The following is a 9,175-nucleotide window of genomic DNA, read 5'->3' on the forward strand; positions in this document are numbered from 1 at the left end:
GCTATTTTCTTATTGACACTGAACCAAAATATATGGGGGCAGAGGAGGAGGGGACGATGAGGAAATAGATAGACTTGGACAGGGAACCAGGATATTTGAAGAAGGATCCTGTGGGCTGTTCTGATTCTGATTGCTGGTGTTTGGCTTTAGAATGATATGAGCTTATGAACAGACCAGAGAGAGACTGACAGAGAGAGAAAGAGAGAGAGAGAAGAAATAAAGTTTGATGAGCTTACTGCGGTCTAAATCAAATAAAATCTAAATCAAGTCAACATTTATTGGTTGCGTACAAAGATTTGCAGATGTTATCGCAGGTGCAGCAAAATGCTTGTGTTTTCTAGCTCCAACAGTGCAGTAATATCTAGCAATACATAACAATCCAGTGAAGCAATTGGGAGAAAATGACACAAGGGTAGAGAAACGACAGTAGAGAACAAGGCGTGGAGGAAGTAACCTAGGAGGCATGATGCATTAAAATCCTCCTAGGTAACACAAATAACTCTGAGCCTTACATTACAAGCCCTCTACCCTTTCCTTCGCTCCACGTGTCTTCTGTCCTGACCTTATATTCCCTCAGTCAACCCGTCCTTCCTAAAAAAAATACAATTATGTCACTCCTGCATCTGAGCAGGGTCACACCCCTGCTGATTTTTTGTCATTCAGTTTCAGAGGCAGACATCCTGCTGCGCCTTTGTCTCCTCTGTGGCTTTGTAGTCCTGAAATGAACACTCAACACTGCACTGCACCATGATACATGCATCCTAGCTTGGAAACATGGTCAGTCCAACAGCCAGGGTCTACTGAGAAAATAGAGTGAGAAAAATAAAAATCCACAGACAACCACCCTCTGGTTGTATTACTGTGGGCTATCCAGCTGTCTGGTGGTGTGGACAAAACAATACATTACATTACAATACACCATAAGTTCACCTACAGAATGACTATGTTACTCATTGTAAAATAATACAACATTTCCTCTTTATCTTGGCAGAGTCCTTTATGTTTTATCTGTCAGGTTAGGGATTGACCTGAATTGATTTGAATGTGTGACTGCTGCAGAGATACATGATAACATTAGCATTTAAGCAGTTCAGTAAGGACTGTGGGCAATTAGCTTAGAAAGTCCTCATGTTCATATCGCAAAGGCAAAAGATGCATTCTGTGGTGCAGTTTGACACATTTATACCCCACACAGTATCAGTCAGTCAAAGCAGAACATTTGAAAATGTATCAAACTGTAGGGTCTGGGATGTTTCAGCCCTGAGTAAACAACATATATGAGGTGTGGGTCTGTAACAAAGCTAACATTCTCAACTAGGACTATAGAATTGAAGATGTGAATTATGACTCTTTGGAGAGGAAGACACCTGAGAGAAAACCATCACCATAATCGTCTCCACGTGTATTACATTTTACTTCTGCCATGTCACACTAAATCAGACATACCTGATAAGATGTTATTACATGTTATGTGTAACGCATTCATTATTAACAATGATGATAGGTGTAATAGAATACAGTATATACGCTAGCAACATAGGTGTTTGATATACACCACTTGATGTTTATTTACTAGGATATGTGGTGTAATAATTTACATTAAACCCACCACTTAAGCTGTAAAATGAGTAGGACTTCAACTATCAAAGCTCATCTAAATGCTCCAAACAACAATTTTGAAAGACAACATAAAATCAAGATCAAATGGAGTGTTCTATCTATACACTTACGAAAAACGATTGCAGTCAGCGTGCAGTATAACTGCAGTATGTTGCAAATACTGTGTCCAAAATATCACAGTCGACTGCAGCTACTGCACTTTTACTGCAGTTTCAAAGCTGCAATCTTTTTTGTGAGGGTAAGACCAATGTTCCCTCTGGTGATGGTTCTATCAGTAGCCGGGAGACTGCCGGCTCCCCCAGGACTGCCACACAGAAGAAATAATAGCCCACAGGGAGAAGCACTAGATTGAACTTCACTCAACTATCAAGAGCAGTGGTCACCAACCGATTGACTGGTCGATCTCCAAAGCATTCCTAGTGGATTGCCAACATTTCTGTAAAAAAAACAATGACAAAGCCTTGTGTCCCTATTTTTATTTTATTTGTCGTGCTGTTGGCAGTAGGTGCTCCTGATTCAGCTGCCTTGCGCACCGGATAAGCGTACAAACTCTGCCTTCCCGGCGGGCCTGGAAAGCAAATCAAGTGCACTATAAACCTACCACAGGCCAATCGGATGGCTCAGATTACTGTGTCTGAAGTAATGTAGCAGGCATAAAATAAAGATACACCAATGTTGATATTGTGAGATTTCAAAACGTTTAAAACCATGACTAAGAGCTGCTGGTTTTATGAGAGAGTTCATGTTTCAGTTCTTACTCAGCCCTGTCAACACTTTGTATTCAACACTTTGTATTCAACACTTTGTATTCAACACTTTGTATTCAACACTTTGTATTCAACACTTTGTATTCAACACTTTGTACTCAACACTTTGTATTCAACACTTTGTACTCAACACTTTGTATTCAACACTTTGTATTCAACACTTTGTACTCAACACTTTGAATTCAACACTTTGTACTCAACACTTTGTATTCAACACTTTGTATTCAACACTTTGTATTCAACACTTTGTACTCAACACTTTGTATTCAACACTTTGTATTCAACACTTTGTATTCAACACTTTGTACTCAACACTTTGTATTCAACACTTTGTACTCAACACTTTCTATTCAACACTTTGTATTCAACACTTTGTATTCAACACTTTGTATTCAACACTTTATACTCAACACTTTGTATTCAACACTTTGTATTCAACACTTTGTACTCAACACTTTTATAAGCCATAAAATGCGTGTTCTTTCACTTATCCACTCAGCGCTACAACAAGCACTGCAGCAGTAATGAATGACTACAACAAGCACTGCAGCAGTAATGAATGACTACAACAAGCACTGCAGCAGTAATGAATGACTACAACAAGCAGTGCAGCAGTAATGAATGACTACAACAAGCACTGCAGCAGTAATGAATGACTACAACAAGCAGTGCAGCAGTAATGAATGACTACAACAAGCAGTGCAGCAGTAATGAATGACTACAACAAGCACTGCAGCAGTAATGAATGACTACAACAAGCACTGCAGCAGTAATGAATGACTACAACAAGCACTGCAGCAGTAATAAATGACTACAACAAGCAGTGCAGCAGTAATGAATGAGTAGGAAAGTGTATCTATAGGCTTGCGTTGTTGTTATTATTAGCGGCTTGGGTCTTTTTTAATATCAAGGAATATTTCACTTGCTCTATTCATAGGAGTAGCAACATGAATTTGTGCATGAGGCAGAAATAATGAGGCGGGACTCGCGTTGGAAGACGATGTCCCTTTTTGGGTCAGTGTCAGTGGAGGAAAGGGAGAGCGGAGGGAGGTTGAGAGGCGGACCGTCAGTCTGCTGCTCTCTCCCTCTGCTGAGCCTGACCATCAGATGCAGGTACCATCAGCCCAGTAAAACAAAAATATAATTATTTAAATGTATGCTCACTCGGCTGTGCCTCAAAAGTAACACAACAACGGATCCATTTCCGGTGTGATCATATAGCCTACCTCAAAATGTTTTATATCATTTTTTTTTAAATGGCTCGAACAACAATGCATTGGCAGGGCAATTCAAGCGAAGACAATATGCAGTGATAATTTATTGGGCCTATAGCTTACTGCACAAACCTCACTACTACAGTGCTGTTATTAATGGTTAAAGTTGCATAGGCTTACGTTTAAAAAAAAAAAGCCAAGCGGTAGATTTTGGCATTCATTTTGACTCAAAGGGATCTTGACTCAGAAAAGGTTGGTGACCACTGTTCTAGAGTTTCCCCTGTTAACACTATCAAAGTTTCCCTTTACTGTGGCAATTGTGATCTAATCAACGCAATATTAGCCACTTTCAATGCAACATCCGGACACAAAACAAATTATGCAAGAGATTTTGTTGTAGGCAGAATGCATCGGAGTAGGATTCTATTGCATTTACACCAGTGGAGGCTGCTGAGGGGAGAACGGCTCATAATAATGGCTGGAATGGAGAAAATGGAATGGCATCAAAGAACTGGAACGTGTGTTTGATGTATTTGATATCATTCCACTTATTCCGCTTCAGTCATTACCACGAGCCCGTTCTCCCCAATTAAGGTGCCACCAACCTCCTGTGATTGACACACATTACTCAGTCTGTACTCTATACAGACCGGTGTGGCATAAACAATCAGAGCTGCAGTAGGCCTATAGGCAAATAGACCATTGCCTTATATGGATCTGTGCCATTTACTTTGAACTTGACTGTGTTTACAGCATGAACGGTCCGTGAGTAGATGCTCTTGTTTTGAGATCAAAGCGAGAGCTGTGTGTAGCCACGTCTGCACGTTTTATTTTTATCCTTTGCTAGTTAGTTAGTTATTAGCCCAGTTATAGATAATTTGTAGTGAGCAATTGCTTCCTACAAGAGCACAAAACGTTTACATTTCTTGACAGTCAGGTAAAGAGCTTTCTTTTATCTTAAAGAGGCAATGTTGTATTCTGAGACAGGATTGAATAACATAAGTAACCAATAGGCAGAGGGTAGCTTAATTTGTCTGATTCTCTGTAATAATGGTATGGGAATAATAATGCATTTTATTTTGTAAATTGTTTTCTTGCATCAAACAACACAACATTTTCAGTCACCTACTTGTCTGAAGGACAAGTGGATAAACAGGTTAATGTCAAGCCCTGCATGTTTTCTTTTTCAAAGGTCTCATGGAATGTAAGCCTACATTGAACACCACACATTGGCTGCTACTGTAGGCTGACTGATAGAACAGCTATTTCCATGTTAAAATGTTATGGGATGCATTTTCTCCATAGTTTTTGATAGTAGACCGTTCTGGCAGGCCTACATTATGATCAAATAGCCACAGTAGTCTACTTGGCCACTGTTAAAACTGTAACTTAAGCGGATACAGCCTCAGTGTTCACAGTAAATGCGCGCTGGAAGTTGCACAGAATTTTCACAACATTCAAGTTTACTCTCAGAAGACTTGCAATTTGCTCAATGCCCCCAAAATTGAAGGAACATTGTCTAAGAGTTTTTCATGTTTAAGATTGTTGCGTTTAATTTTCTCACATTAATCAAAGATGGTGGGAATTAAATGGGACTCAGCCTGTCAAAATCATGTTTCAACTGCACATCTTTTCAAGTGGTGATGATGAAATGAGCTTAGAATCGGAGGAAAACTATATATTTTTATTCTCCATAGTTTCATGTTCCATTGTACAGTATCTCTTCCTCTTCTGAGGGCACCTGCTTGACATGTCACCTGTCAATCTCCGATATGGTCCTTTATTCTTCCTTTAACTCCAACATTAAAGAGTACAATTCTTAATGGCTTTCCATTATAACTAAATATGGAAGGGCTTAAGAAGACAATGGTCTTTGTTGTGCGGATGAATCACCTGCCAATATCAGGATTTTACTCTCTCTTTCCCCCAAGTCTCTAAGTCCAGAACAGAATAGAAAAATCCACATTTAGTGGATTTTTTTTAATCACATTTGGATTAGTTTGTTGACTATTATCTCAAATAGGCCTACGTAACTCACCACAAATGGTGAACGAAGCACATTTTCCTCAACTAATTGATCTTCACAAACTGACTTACAAGTTAAACGGAGAAATGCCTCGAGTCACTATCCGACTAATGATCAGTTGAATGAAGCTTCGATAAGGTTTAAATGTAGAAGCAATTATGCAAAGAATCACACAAAATCCCCAAAAACAAACTGTCTGGGATCGATGGCCCTACTATTCCCCCATCTGAGTAGCCTGATAGGCCTGATAGCCAAACAGCCTGATAGCCAAACAGATTTTCTCAATTCTCAGAGTGATGAAGTGCATGATCCTCTAAGGAGAGAGACCATTTCAGCAGGCGCTTCGGTGACCACACAAGATCAATAACGATAATGTGTTAGTACCACCTAAATAAAATGTTTAGGTAAAAAAAAACATACACATTTCAGCTCAATTCTTACTTTGTAACCAGACGCTACTGTATGTGCTACTATCTTATTTCTTTTCTGAATGAGGATGTGAATCATACATGAAAATAAAAGTTTTGGTATTTCACAGAGAGCGACAATGGAGTATACTGTAGCAGCTCTTTGGGAATGCCCAAGAGCTCACAAGTCATTATGTTTCTGACAGTAAAAGGGAAGGGTTACCTTTCCATTCCATACAACTGACATTATCCTTATGGGAGCTCCATGACATCCTGACTGGAATTCACAATGAGACATCAATGCAATCCAATAACCTCAGCAACTTTACAAAAAGGGGATTGATTTATGGAAAGGCATTCCCTGCAGCTTCTCCTCCCACTGGGACAGCAGATCTACATAAAAACTGTGATTAGAGAGAGCAGGAGGAAGAAATAATCTAACTATGAGGAGGATAGACTGGAACCGAAGCAAATTTAGTGAGTTAATTTGGTCTCCGTCAAAATAGTTGTGCTACAAATGTAGAGTATAATTCTATTAGTTGGGTGCCAAGGTAATAAGAGCAGGAAATATGTAATATGGATGAACTCCTTTGAAAATCAGGAATCCTTAAGGCAATTTGGTTAGTACTGAACTGGAAACCTGTTCCCCAAGAGAAATAGCTGGCTCCAGAATGATTCAACTGTTATTAATACTGTATATCAGGGTATATGATGATGCGGTTTCTGTTGTTGTTGTTTTTGTTCTTGTTGTTGTTGCTTTACTGTTGTTGCTGTTGCAGCAGCTTTACTGTTTTTGTTGCTGCAGCTTGACTGTTGTTGTTGTTGTTGTAGCTTTACTGTTGTTGTTGCTGCAGCTTTACCGTTGTTGCTGTTGTTGTTGCTGCAGCTTTACTGTTATTTATGTTGCTGCAGCTTTACTGTTGTTGTTGTTGTTGTATCTTTACTGTTGTTGTTGCTGCAGCTTTACCGTTGTTGCTGTTGTTGTTGCTGCAGCTTTACTGTTATTTATGTTGCTGCAGCTTTACTGTTGCTGTTGCTGCAGCTTTACTGATGTTGTTGCTGCAGCTTTACCATTATTGCTGTTGTTGTTGCTGCAGCTTTACTGTTGCTGTTGCTGCAGCTTTACCGTTGTTGTTGTTGCTGCAGCTTTACTGTTGTTGTTGCTGCAGCTTTACTGTTGCTGTTGCTCCAGCTTTACTATTATTGCTATTATTGTCCCTGCAACTCTACTGTTGTTGCTGCAGCTTTACCGTTGTTGCCGTTGTTGTTGCTGCAGCTTTACTGTTGTTGCTGTTGTTGTTGCTGCAGCTTTACCATTGTTGCTGTTGTTGTTGCTGCAGCTTTACTGTTGTTATTTCTGCAGCTTTACTGTTATTTATGTTGCTACAGCTTTACTGCTGTTGTTGATGGTGACGATTATTTAATTTAAAATGTTTTATTCAGGATATCACACTGACATCACAGAATGGTAACGATCGTCCTGGAAAGAAGGAGACCAAAACGCAGCGTGGTAAGTGTTCATTGTAATTTAATAAATAACCTGAACACTGAAACAACAAAAACAACAAAGAGAGAACGAAACGAAACAGTTCTGTCTGGTGCAACAACACAAAACAGAAAACAACTACCCACAACACACAGGTGGAAAAAGGCTACCTAAGTATGGTTCTCAATCAGAGACAACGATAGACAGCTGCCTCTGATTGAGAACCACACCCGGCCAAACACACAGAAAAATAAAACATAGAACACCAAACATAGAATACCCACCCCAACTCACCCTGACCAAACCAAAATAGAGACATAAAAAGGATCTCTAAGGTCAGGGCGTGACAAGAATCTATTTTTCAAATAAGACAATGATGATGATATTTACATCTTTACATCTAAATATGACTGAAATATGACTATGCATATTCCAACCTTGAAAGGGTTTTAAGGGCATCAGAGGCACTTTAGGCACTTTAGCCACTCTGTGGCAGCAGGGTTTAAGAGACTCCTGGCCTGCCCCCCCCCCCCCCCCCCACACACACACACACACACACACACACACTCTCTCATTCTCTCTCTTTCTCCTTTCATGTGGTTTACGTGACAGGCCATTACAGTCACCCTGTCTCTGGAGTCACACACACATGCTCAGTATTCCAGCCAATGTTCAACAATTCTTGAAAGCATCAGGAGCCAGAGAAAACCACAGAGATAGGACTGAGGTGCCCAAGCATCGACCGGTTGAAGAACAGAGAACCAGCAGCCAGCAGTCACAGACAGAGAGACAGAGAGACAGACAGACTACTACTGTTCTGAGCCACTGCACGCAACACAATCAACCATCTCCTCAACACAGCACACCCTGTGCACACTTTAACATGTATTCCCTTTACATATGATGTAAAGTTGACATCCAGTTCCCACAGTGATATACAGTAAGTGCTTAAAACACATTACACACATACATAATTGAGACATTTTCTATTATATAATTCACATTCGTAGATGTGTAGTTAAATATTTTTATTTCACCAGATATTTTAACAGGCATAACTTTTTGGGGGGCTGGCTATCCTATGTTACAGAAAAATCTCCTACCCCCCTTCTTTTCTCACGTGTGAATGCAAAAGCCAGCGAGCACTAAAAATCTAATCAAATCAAATCCAATTTTATTTGTCACATACACATGGTTAGTAGATGTTAATGCGAGTGTAGCGAAATGCTTGTGCTTCTAGTTCCGACAATGCAGTAATAACCAACAAGTAATCTAACCTAACAATTCCACAACTACTACCTTATACACACAAGTGTAAAGGGATAAAGAATATGTACATAAAGATATATGAATGAGGGATGGTACAGAACGGCATAGGCAAGATGCAGTAGATGGTATAGAGTACAGTATATACATATGAGATGAGTAATGTAGGGTATGCAAACATAAAGTGGCATAGTTTAAAGTGGCTAGTGATACATGTATTACATAAAGATGGCAAGATGCAGTAGATGATATAGAGTACAGTATATACATATACATATGAGATGAGTAATGTAGGGTATGTAAACATTATATTAAGTGGCATTGTTTAATGAAAGCACTGTAGTGTTATTTTATATGAGATTCATGCACCTGGGACGGTACGGTGCCAT

The sequence above is a fragment of the Salvelinus alpinus genome, chromosome 1, assembly GCF_045679555.1.
Source record: "Salvelinus alpinus chromosome 1, SLU_Salpinus.1, whole genome shotgun sequence".
Classification (NCBI taxonomy): Eukaryota; Metazoa; Chordata; class Actinopteri; order Salmoniformes; family Salmonidae; genus Salvelinus; species Salvelinus alpinus.